The sequence below is a fragment of the Petaurus breviceps genome, unplaced genomic scaffold (assembly GCF_028583685.1).
Source record: "Petaurus breviceps papuanus isolate PSGF00001 unplaced genomic scaffold, PetGlider_PUasm1.0 185, whole genome shotgun sequence".
In the NCBI taxonomy this organism is placed as follows: Eukaryota; Metazoa; Chordata; class Mammalia; order Diprotodontia; family Petauridae; genus Petaurus; species Petaurus breviceps.
The window spans coordinates 3,512,487-3,525,532 of NW_027185797.1; the positions used below are offsets into that span (position 1 = coordinate 3,512,487).

Here is a 13,046-nt window from a genome sequence, read left to right on the forward strand (position 1 = left end):
TGTATACCCCTTTTTAGTGAGAATGGAACTGTTAATAGCACTGGGATCTGAAGCATCTTATTGTGGCTGTGATGCAGAGCCCTGAGATGAAAGTAGACCCAGCCAGGTTTTAGTCTTTGTTCTGCTGCTGAGCTCTTTGGCAAATCCCTTCACCATTCTAGCCTTCTTTATTTTTTCCTGTCAAATGAGGGGGTTGGAGTAGGTTACCCCCAGTCCTAATGTTCTGTGCTTAATAGTTTGTGATTTATTATTAACCCCAAGCACAAAAAGCAATCAAAATTGAAAGTTCACTTGCATCTCATAGGGTGGTTGTGAGGATCACATGATCCTCACAGATGTAAAGTGCTTTGCAAATCTTAAAAACAAAATGATAAGAATGTTTGCTAATTAGCTGTTTTCATAATTTATTATGTCATCTGGTACTTGCCACATCTATTACCCTCCCACAGTCTTCTTGAGGAATGCACTGATGATGTACTCGTGTGAGGTTTCTGAGTAGGGTATAAACCACATCCTCATCATTGTTACTAATGCACTAAACTTAGCCCAAGTTCAAGGACCAGGCCATGCCTCCAGAAATCCAACCCGAGTCCTGGCTTCATCATTGACTTGCTGTTTGCATTGAGCCCTCAGGCAGGTTATCAGACATTTTCTGTAGTAAATAAAGTAGGAAAAATTCAAATAGCTTTAGGTGAGGTTAGAATTGGATTCTTTGAACATTTCAGGGCTTAGATTGCTAACTCATTGAGGGCAGTGTGTCTGTGAAACCAGTCTGCTGGCTCTGACTCTGTGCATGAACCACACACAGACATGGACACGCAAAGGCTCTGATTGCCTGACAGATCAGTCTCTTCAAAACTACATGAGGGAAAGAGAGCATTTTTCTTGACAACCGATCAAATTTGCGCCCTTTTGCACGTTTCTTGTCTGCTAAACCAGGGACATTCACTAACATATATGTTTCTAAAGTCATCTAGCTAGCAGTTAGCAACAGGCTTTAGACAAAAGCTAGATTAAAATGGTCATCAGGGAAGGTCCAGTGTCAAAGCTGAATCGCTCACCCTGTGCCCTGTGGGTCATTAGCTCAGAGGCTCTGGGGTGGTGCAGTGCAGAGTTAGGAGAGCCCAGGGCAAGACCTTGGGCAGGCCACTTCCTTCTGGACATCCACTTCCCGGTCTGTAAAATGATGGGGGTCTGCACTTTTGTTCTCTTCCAGCTCCACGTCTATGAACCTGTCAACTATCACGGACAGGTGGTAGACAACCGAGTTAGGGCTTGAGCCTTTCTTTGATGGTTCTGCTTCTACGTGACTCATTAAGGCTATGGACAATAGGATATTTCCTAGGCAGCAAGGACAGTGCTTCAGACCACGATGTTTGCCACTGTGCTTTTATTCATTTTTGGATGTTCTTCTGGAAGCTGCTTGTATCGCCTTGGGAGGGGGAAGGTAGGAGGCAGAAAGCTCTGTCTAAATGGCAGTGCTTTTAAAAGTGTCTTTTGAGGCCAATATAAAATAAAATAAAACTCTCAAACTGCAATCATGGCAATTTGTGAACACTTACTTTATAAAATAATTGGATATATTTACAAGTTGAAAGAATAGACTTTATTTTGCTTTCAGACACTCAATGTCTGTGGCTTCAGTTTACATAATTTGATTTAAAAGGAAAAGTAGTATGTTCTGGACCTGGTTAGGTATCCTTATTTGGAGAACTCTCTCAAGGCAGACTATGTAGAATGCAAGTTTGCCCCCAGGAAGGATCCTATGAGGTAAGGTTAGTTATGTGGACACTCTGGGTTTTGGGGGCTTCAGAGCCAAATTAGATTATAATACTCATTTCAAACCTGGCACTGGATAGAGCCAAACCCTTTTGAGCTAACTCCATATTGGTATGCTTGGGATGTTTCACATAATACTCCATTTATTTATTTGGACTGGGCCTGTGATTTCACTGATGTAGGGAAGGCCCACTGAGGAAACTCACTCTACCAAAGCAGATTGCCACCATATGCAGCTTGGAGTGTTGGAGGGTTACCCGGGATATAAAAGATTAAACAATTTGCTCGGGGTCACATAACCAGTGTGAGTCAAATGTGGAACTTGAACCCAGATCTTTCTGACTCTGAGGCTGGCACTTTATCCATGATATTTCTCAGTGCTACATTTTTTCACTTAAAGTGTTGTGAATTTTAAGGACATAAGATAACCATTGGAACTTGGGCACCTTTTTTTTCTTCTGTATGACTAATCCCTTTATAGTGAAACTCCCTATTCTTCCACACTTTCTCATCCTGAGCAACTGTAATGGTCATGGAAATTTGAAGATCTTCCCTACCCCTTAATAGGCCAAATGTAATCACATGGAGCCAGTGGTGGGATGAGTTTGCTGAATGGTGGAGCAGGAAGGGGCGGAGCAAGAAATGAGTCAGAGCAGTTAAAGCAGAGGGAGAGAGAGGATGCAGGCAAGTACATAGCTTGGATTGTGAGAGTTTGTTTGTGGGAGAGCCCAAGCAGGGGGAAGGCTTGGGGATGGCGGTGCCCTCCGCAGTATTATTGGGTATAGATTTCTTTGTTGCTATGATGGATTTGGCTTTCTGGTGTTGGGATTCTACTTTCTGGTGTTTGAATAAATGTTTTGGTTCTGTCTTCCATGTGGAGAGTCATTATGTTTTGTGATTCAGAACTATGCCAGCATATTCATAGTCACCATCAGTGCTGTGACTATTGCCTTGGCGATACAGTAATTACTGCCCACTTGTTCTCATAAATCTTCCATGAATTCAGATCATCTAGCTCAGATAAACTGTATCTTCACACTCTGAAATAGCCACTGATTGTGCTTGCTAAGCTAATGCCCATGATACGTGGAAGATCATGGAGCGTAGAATAAGTGCTATAGAACTGGAAAAAGACAAATGTCCTGATTTTTTAAAAAGAGAGAATGGAATATGCAAATTATAGGCCAGTGAGCTTGACTTTGATGCCTCGGGAAATTAGATGATTAAAGAAGTAAAGATTGTAAGATGATTAGAGTTAGTTAGTGTAAAGTGATTTGCAAACCTTAAAACATTAGATAAATATAAGCTACTACTATTATTGTTCTTGTTGTTAATCTAAGAAAGAAAGCCATGATTACAAAGAGGCACCATGGTCTCATCAAGACCAGACTCACTTTATTTCCTTTTTTTGACAGAGCTATACTAAATTGGTAAAAGAAGGTAATTCTATATTTTACGTAGCAAAGGTTTTGATAAATTACCTTGTGCTATTCCATGAATAAAATGGAGACATTTAGGCTGGGCAATAATATGATTAGAAGTACTTAGAATTGATTGAATGACTATGCAAAGATTTACAATAGCCTAGAAGGCCCCTAGTAGAGTTCCCCAAGGACCTTGACCAGAGATGTATAAATGTTGGCTGATTGAAGTGGTTTCTTGGCCCTTTCCACCTCTTCAGGGTGTTGACTGTTTTACATTCTTAAACTTCTCTAGGAAATCATGATAGTGGGTCTTTGTGTTTGTCCATTTCCCATTTTTTGGTATCAAGAACTTGTTTAGGGGTGTCTAGGTGATGCAGTGAATAGAGCACCGGCCCTGAAGTCAAGAGGACCTGAGTTCAAATCTGGCCTCAGACACTTAACACAAAAACTAGCCATGTGACCTTGGGCAAGTCACTTACCCCCAATTGCCCTCCAAAAAAAAGCAAAAAAAAAACTTGTTTAAATATATTAAATTGGAAATCTCATCTCTTAATCATTTCGTTGTTTACCATTTTCCTTGCTTGGTGTTTGCTTTGACCAGTTTAAGCATTCACATGATTCATTAGATCATCTGGTGCCTGCCACACCTAGTTCCTTCTCAGATTTCTCAAAGGGATTAAGGATGTGTAGTGTGAAGTATCTCTGTAATCTTTGGCCTCTTTTACTTCTTGATGCTGAACCGTGTTTTCTAACCTCCTTTTCACTGCCCTCACCCATGTCCATTTTTATACTGAAGTCACCAAGTGTCAAGGCATATTAAGTTTGACTTACATTGGGAATAACTTGTGAAGTTGTTGGGACAATTTTTTCACATTCTCCTCCTCAACAAATTGATGGATGTGGGTGCTGCTTTGGTCTTCATTATGGCCTGCCAGCTTCGGTTCATTGTGAGTATTGCAGATTGAGATGATAAAGTGTCCTGGGAAATGATGGTTTTGTTCTTTGGGCCTTGGTGAAAGCAGCTGCATTGGGTCTGCTCCTTAGAACCCCTGGGCCATCCTTCTGCCCTGCTGTAGCTTGCTTATGGCTTGGGTTTCTTTCATCACTAGGATATTAATAGAGATGTGATCCATTTCCTCTAGCTGTGGGGTCACCACACAGTGAAAATACTTGCCCCTTGATTCGTGTTGATGGGATCTAAGATCAGTGAGGGAGGCTCTGGGGCAGGCGCCCTGGACAAATCCTTTACCTTGTCAGACTCAGTTTTCCCATTTGTAAAGTGGGGATAACAAGAGCACCTCCTTCACAAGGTTTTTGTGAGGACCCAGAAGGATAATATACCAACGCTTTGCAGATGTTAAAGGATTTACATTTATTTTTAAACTAGAAGGGCACTTCATGGAGTTGTTCTGCTATTTGATTCATTTAATGAGTGGCTGCTCTGGGCTTTTTTTTAAAAGTGACCTGCTTGGGGCAGGTAGGTTGTGCAGTGAATAGAGCACCAGTCCTTGAATCAGGAGGACCTGAGTTCAAATCTGGCCTCAGACACTTAACACTTACTAGCTGTGTGACCTTGGGCAAGTCACTTAACCCCAATTGCCCTACCTTCCCCTTCCAAAAAGCAAAAAATAAAATAAAAAATAAAAAGTGACCTGCTGGCCAGGGATCTGATAATGACCTTTCCTGGGCTCAGCCTTTCCTCAGTGATCACACCATCTCTTGCTGCCTGGCATGTGCTTAGAACCTTCCAGAATGGAGCATTCTGTCATCACAACCTTTAAGGAGCCGTTGTCACCTCCTTGCCTGGTTTAGACGTTGGATGAGTGCTTTCAAAGGTGATCAGATACTTGTGTTCAAATTAAAATATAAAAAAAAATTTGGGGCCTCTATTTTGTTTGTGAAATAACTTATTTTTGATAATGAATGTTTATTGCCAGACTGATAATTACTCAATTTGAATTCTCCATTCTCCTCTTACTTTCTATCAGTGTTGTTGTTCAGTTGTTTCAGTTGTGGGGTTTTCTTGGCAAAGATACTGGATGGTTTGCCATTTCCCTCTTTAACTCCTTTTACAGATGAGGAAACTGAGGCACACAGGGTGAAGTGACTTGGCCAAGGTCAAGTAAGTAGGTGGTCTGCTAGTAAGGTCAAGCTAGTAAGTGTCTGAGGCCAGATTTGAACTCAGGTCTTCCTGACTCCAAGTCCAGCATTCTATCCACTGGGCCACCAAGCTGCCCCTTTCTTCTGGTACAGATAGTAAAAAATTGGGTAAAGTTATAAATATTTTATGCATTTTGTCTTCTTCTTATTTCCCCCATTAGATTGAAGCTCTTTAAGGAAAAGAATTGTCTCTTTCATTTGCTGTCTTTGTAATTCTCCACTTTGCTTTGTACCATGCCTTCCACTCAATGTCAAGAAATGTTGCTGATAATAACTTTGTGGAGGTGCCAGGGCTTCTCTCCTGACTGTATCTTCACGAGGACTTATATCCAAACTGAGAACCTTCCTTCCTGCTTCCCAAAGCTCTTTGCATGTGGGGGATGCAAATCTCCTTAATAGTGGTCATTGATCCTCACTGCATGCCCTGTGATCTGGGTAAGGCACAGTTGGGTGCATCTCCATTTTTCAGTCAAAGACACGAGCACAGTGCAGTGAATTTAACTGAAGAATGGGACGGACAGGACAGGTATTGTTTTAAGTGCTGATCTAGCTTATGGCCAGATTTCTGGCAGGACTTCTATAGTGACTATCTCCCAATGAGTTTAAAAGATCTTCCAACTTTTGGGGGGGTTTGTTTGACTCTCCATCTCTTAAAGCAGTGTTGGACAATCTGTGGCATGAATGACATTAAATGGCACATAGGTCAATCATTAGCAATGCTATTTCCCAATCACACAGGTCTTCTCTCCATTTCTTTTTTGTTAATTTCTCTTCCGTTTTTCTCTACTCACCCATTTCCTTTTTCCTTTCCTTTTCTTTCTCTCCTGCCTATCTCTGTATTCCTCCCCGCATTAACAGCCTTTCAAAGGCTCATCTATTTAACAATAATAATTATAGTAACTAGCATTTCTATAACACTTCTAAGATTTTCATTGTTCTTTATAAATGTTCTCATTTACAACAACCCTGGGAGGTAGGTGATATTATTATACCCTTTTTACAGATTAGGAAAGTGAGGTAGACAATAGGTTATGCCCGGGGTCACAAAGCTAAGAAGTATCCGAGGCTGGATTTGAACTCAAGTGACTCCTGGCCCAGTGCGCTATCCACTGCACCACCTTGATGCCTGGAAAATTTTAAAGACTTCAGGAGCTGATTAGTTCAATCCTTTCATTTTATCAATAGGGAAACTGAGACCTAGAGAGGTTTTGTGGTCTGCCTAAAGTCACACAGGTCATGCCCTGCTGATGGTGTACCACAATAAAGGAAATGCTGACCCTAGAAAACTCTGCCCTTCTTGCAACCAGAATCTCAGCCCGCTGAGTATCTCTATTTAAGGACGAAATACATGTTTGGGAAAGTCTTTAAAATTGTTATTCAAAACCACTTGTTAATGTGGTTATGTTAAAGATCAGGGAGTGTAACAGCCCCCTTTTTATTATCAATGTTTTGAAGTCACGTATGTTGCCAGTTTCTCCTGGGAGCAGGTAACTACCCGCCCAAGACTTGTGATGTCTCAAAAAATGCTTTGGAAGAATCCTGTTGTCAGGAACTGAGGCAGTGGTTACCTTGGCAACAGGGAGCATGTGACTACACGTGTTTGACTCTCCAAATCTTGCAGCAACTCCCTGAGGTTAAACAGAGTTTGTTTGTACTGTGAGAAAATTCACTTTTCTCCTGCTGTTTCCTCTTTTGGGGGTTTGAGAATGGAAGAGAAAAATATGAACATGTATGTATGTATGTGTGTATGTATGTATGATACCTGTGCAGATTTTATATGTGTAGATTTATACTTATGTATAAAGTTTTATACTTTATACTTCTGTAATAAAAAGTAACATTAAAAAGTGCTCTGTGTGTGTGTGTGTGTGTGTGTGTACACTCAGATTGTCAGTTTGGATAACTACTGGTTTGCATCCATTAATAGAGATCACAGCTTATCCAAGACTCAGAATAAGTCCCAGGGAGATGCCTGCCACATATGGAGGTTAGGTGACTTGCCTAGGGTCTTACAGCTACCAAATGCATTAGTGGGATTTGAATGCAGGTCTCCCTTACTTGAAAGCTCAACACTACTGAGCCATCCTCTGTCTAACATACCCATATTCTCTCCTTTAAAGTGGAATCTTCATAGAGCTAGGTTCCCTTTTGTAGGTACCCTACAAATAAAACGTTTGATGGCATTGGTGCTGGTAGGTAGTTTACCTTTCAAGACTAAGCATCTTAAGGAAAATTTATATGTAGTAAGGAATATATCTGTCTCTCTCTATCTATCTAATAAGAAGGGAGGGATAGAAGAAGTAGATAGAGAGGGAACCAAAGAAGTATATGTTTTGATGGTTGGTGGAAAGTATGTGTGGTGGAGACTTGATGTCTGCTTTATCTGTTGGGAGTAGAAATCAGAGGTATAGGAGAGATTAAGCGAGGGTAGAAGGGTAGAGTTTCTGTGACTGTTCAGCTAGTCATGGAAGTGACAGAAACAGAGGTGGAGAAGGTGTTTATGTGCCCAAAGTAAGGTTGGAAAACTTGCATTTCCCTTTCTCCCTCCCTCTGTTAGCTTCTGTTGAAGACCCTGTAACAGTCTCTATAAACACAGTTTATATAACATAGTTGCTGTATAAACGAGTAATGTTCAAAGGCATACTAGGTCACACCTTAGGCGGCTGCCTCCTTGTGATCCCCTTATTCTTGGTTTTAGGTACAAGTCATTGTCCCTTAATTCATTTCGCCTTCCCAATGGGCTGATGGCAGGGCTCCCACTAGAAGCAGAAGCAGATTTCTTGAACGGTGTGAGAAATTCTTTTAGGAAGAATGAACCAGGATTTCAGTGCCCTGTGACAGATGAGCATCCAGTTAATAGAGTATGGCCGTGATTTGTCACCTCTCCAAATCAGTTTGTCCCTTTGTGGGAACAGCCATTCTTGTTAAATCATCCTTATAATATCCTTGCATCCCTGGAGCCCGTACTTGAGCCATGCCAGGTTTCACAAGGAAAGGTACATGATGGGCCCCACTTCCATAGTCCAGCTTGAAGGAGGGAATGAGGGGTCAAGACCTGAATGAATGGAGATTTGATGAGGGATGGATCACATTCATCTGAGAGGGGGAGAAGGGGGAAAGGGAAGACTTTGCAAGGTAACTGACTTCCAAGTTAGGCCTTGAAACAAGGAAGGAACTTTTTCTTTTGATAGATAAATTGTGCCAAGGCAGCAGATAAACATCAACACCATAAAACAGATGTACTTCCTGGAGACTGTGAGCCAGACACCAGAAAGGAGGGATGCATGGAATGCTGGGATTTCCCTGGCGCGGGGAGCTCCAAGCTGGGCACCTTCTCTGCAGAGTCTAGTCTGAGAAAGTCACCCAGAGCACAGAGACACCAGCAGGTGTGAGAGGTGGAGCCTGAACCCAGGTCAGCTCTGCACCCACCATCCCAGCTGCCTCTCATCTGTGCTTTTGTAGTTTACTGTTTGCTAAAAGAAAGTCAGTGTGCGTGCTTTAGCAGGAAGAAGGAGGCGCCAGAGCCATCCACAGGAATTAACCTGATTGTCGTCCCCTGGTCCTCACTTTCAAAGGGGGAATGAGTGTGTAAATTGTTCTTACTTCATTGTAAGTATCCCACATACTCCTGCGCACTTGTCTTTAAATTTTTCATATTTGGTATTCCTTATGGCACAGTAACATGCCGTTCCATCATTTTGTCCCAGCTTGTTCAACCATTCCTCAATCAGCAAGCACAGAATTTATTTCCATTTTTTTTGCTGTTTCCAAGCAAAGAGGATGGTTTTGAATATTTTGGTACAGATAGACCTTTTTTTTTTTTCCTGCCAATAGCCTTCTTCTTATGTAAACCTAATAAAGAGTCAACAAATAATAGTAACAACAAATAAATAACTTTTCTTTTATGATTCCATATTACATTCAAAACTATTGGAATAATTCAAGAGTCATGAATTAAGATGCTTTTTTTCCCACAATCCTATTAACATTGGATTTTTCCAACATAATGGGTATTATATAAGTTTGCATTTTTTCTGATAATTAGTTTTGAAAGCTTTTTCAGATGATTGTTATACTTTGTGTTTGTTCTTTTGAAAACTGTCTCTTCATATATACATGCACACACACATACATGTGTACCACTTAACTGTTTGGGGCAATGTTGTCAAACATATCAGAAATGCTTAATGAAAAGTTTCCCTATTCCCCTCAGTTCATATATTTTCTTATTCTTGATGCTTTGCTCTTCTTTGTGAAAAATGTTCTTTACTTTTATGTAACCAAAATAACTTACTTTGTCCTTTGTAATTCTCACTCTTGCACTGATGGGTGAGAACCTTTTTCCTTTCTATAGTTATGAAAGAGCATAGATTGTCTGTCCATTTGGAATTTATTGAAATTATGGCTTATGATTCTGGTCTAAACCTATCTTCTACCCTGCTGCCCAGTTTTCCCAATAGTTTTTGTTGAGTGATGAGTTCCTTCAACCTGTTCATGGTCTTATTGAAACCTATGCTATTATACATGTGTTTACATCACAGGCTTGTATGGCATCCCATTGATCTACTGTCTAGTATCAGATAGTTTTGAAAATTACTGCTTTATAATTTGAAATCTGCTAGTACCACGCCCCTTCTATAACTTTAAAAAATTTTTCCTATTATTTTTTCAAGATTTTCCCCCACTGTATGAATTTTGCTGTTATTTTGTCTCATTTTATCCAGTATCCCAGTGATATTTTTATTGGCAGAATGTTAACTCTGTATAGTAATATATGGTATTCTTTTCTTCTCTATATTGACTTGGCCCAGCTATGGACACTCAGCTCTTTAGGTTGTTATGTCTGTAAAATTGCTTGTTTTTGTATCATGTGCCCATTTTTTTCCCTAATACTCCTAGATGTTTAATGTATTTATTGTTATTTTGAGTGATACTTCTGTATTCTCCTGGGGGGGGTGCGTTTTGTTAGTAATATATAGAAGTGCAGATTATTTTTATGTTAATTCTGTTCCCTGCTGTTTTGCTGAAGTTCCTTATTTTCTCCTTATGTTGAACATCCTTGTTCTCTGAAGTAAAACTCAATTGGTCGTTATGAATATTTTTTTTGATATATTACTCTTGTCTCTTGTTGCAAGCATTTTATTTTAAAATTTGGCATCAATATTCATTAGTGATATTCATCTCTAATTCTGTTTCTCTGCTTTATCATTCCCATAGTATTTGGGTATCAGTACCATATTTGTCACAGAAGAATTTGGTAAAATGCCTCTTTCTCTGTTTTTGAAAACAGTTATGTCATATGAGGATTATTTATTCTTTTTTTTTTCTTTTTTTAAGGGGGATGGCAATTGGGGTTAAGTGACTTGCCCAAGGCCACATGGCTAGTTTTTGTGTTAAGCATCTGAGGCTGGATTTGAACTCAGGTACTCCTGACTCCAGGGCCGGTGCTCTATTCACTGTGCCACCTAGCCGCCCCTGGATTATTTATTCTTTAAGTATTTGATGAGATTTACTTCTAAATCTATCTGGTCCTATAGAATTGTTTTTCCCCAATTCATTTATGGCTTGCTTTTTATTTGAGATTATGTTGTTTAGATGATCAGTTTTCTGCTTTATTAGTTTTGTATTTTGTGCTTTTGCAGATACTCTTTATTTCAATTAAATTTTCAGTCTTGTTGGCATATAATTAGGCATAATAATTTCCAGTGATTTTTCTATTTTTCTCCATTTATTTTGAATCACCCTTCTCATTTTGGACTTAATCTGGTTTTCCTCTCTTTTTAAAAATCAAATTAGCTAATGGTTCATTGGTTTTTTCAAAAACAACTAATTTATTTATTCAGTTTTTAAAGTGCTATTTATTTCTCCTTTAATTTTCAGTTTTTTCCATGTTTGCTTGTTTAAGGATCATTAATTTTTTAAGTTTCTAAATGTTTTTAATCTGCGTTATCTGCTTGTTAATCTTTGCTTTTTCTTTTTTAATTTAAGCATTCATGCATATAATTTTCCCTGTAAGGACTACTTTAACTATAACCCACAGATTTTGCTAGATTGCATGACTATTATCATTATCTTATACATAATTTAAGTTATTTTTATAATTTATTCTTTGACATTCTTTTTTAGGATATTATTTTTAGTTTGTATCTTTAATTCTTTTTGTTAATTCTTTTTACTGTAATAAATTATAAATGATATTTTAAATCTTTCTATATTTATTCATGATCTCTTTATGCTTTAGAGCAGCATAATCAGTTTTTGTAAGAGTCCATTGTGTGCCCCAAAACTGTGTACTCTCTATAAGATTTCCATCCAGTTCTCTGTATAACTTATCTATCAAATACAGATTTTCCAACATTTTATTCATCTTTAACTTCTTTCTTTTTATTTCTCTGATACATTTGTTGAGTTCTGAAAAAGAAATGTAAAAGTCTCTTGTCAGTGACTTACCATCTGGGTGTTTTTGCCATTTTGGCCTTTCCTTTCAAACTTAGTTACTTTGCTATAGAATGAATCTATGTGTAGCTTTTGTGTTGTGCTTTAGCTGACAGAACTTTCAATAAGGAAACTCCTTTCTTCAGTGTAGAGTTGCCTGGATAACACAGCTAGCATATGTCAAAGGTGCCAGGTCTTCCTGAGTCTGAAGACAGTTCTCTCTCCACTTGTGTGGCTGTTTAGTTGATTGGTCATGTCTGACTCTTTGTGACCCCATTTGGGGTTTTCTTGGCAAAGATACTGGAGTGGTTTGCCATTTCCTTCTCCAATTCATTTTACAGATGGGGAAACTGAGGCAAACAGGTTTCAGTGACTTTCCTAGGGTCACCCAGCCATTAAGTGTCTAAGGCTGGATTTGAACTTGAGTCTTTCTGACTCCAGGCCCAGCATTTTATCTACTGTGCCACCTAATTGCCCCTCTATCTTCACTATACCATAAGTGTTTAATATTAAAGTACTGTCAATAATATTCATGCTGTTTCATCGTCTTTGGTGCCTTTAAACATAATGTAGTTTTCCTTTTTGTCTCTTTTGATCACATCTGCTTTGACTTCTCCTTCTAACCAAAATGAAGATTGCTATTCCTGACTTTGGAGATGGAGCCGGAGTAACTAAAAATGCTTCATGCGGCTCCTAAAGTGACTGTTTGAAGTGTGTTTCCTGCTGGGCGTGTGCTGTGGGATCCTCTTCTTCATCTTTCGTTTCCTTACTGAGGTGGTTTCACCACGTCCAGTTTTGCTTCTCTGTGTTTTAGTTTTGTCTTCTTCCAGAGATGTCACACGTTCCTTCCTTTTTTTTCATATTTCTTTTATCCCATAATATTTTTTCATTTTATTGGGACTTTTTGTTGTCCTTTACTATTTTTAGTATATTTATTTGGTGTATTTGTTGTTGTTTTGAAATGATAAAGGGACAGGGGAGTGATTCATGACAAAATCCAGAACAGTCTGCAAAAGGGAATGGCTTTCACATGGCCATAAGAATGACACATTTTAAGATATATTACATAGAAAAGCAGCTTAAAGAATAATCTGCAGAGTTTTCTATGATGCAAAAAGAAAGTTTGTGGTACAGTGAAGGAAAAAGTGAGCCAACTTTAAAATGGCAAATATAATTTTCAGTTTTATTAATGCTTCTTCCTTAAATTGGCTCCATGATCACAGAGAACACGTACAATTCAAATTGCTT

General features: G+C 39.0%; 2 protein-coding genes across 2 annotated transcripts in view; one reads left to right on the top strand and one right to left on the bottom strand.

The window, feature by feature from the left end:
• Window positions 1-13,046, bottom strand: part of CDCP1 (CUB domain containing protein 1) — a 562,995-nt gene that overhangs the window by 424,093 nt on the left and 125,856 nt on the right. The window lies entirely within an intron of this gene.
• Window positions 1-13,046, top strand: part of LARS2 (leucyl-tRNA synthetase 2, mitochondrial) — a 137,037-nt gene that overhangs the window by 41,314 nt on the left and 82,677 nt on the right. The window lies entirely within an intron of this gene.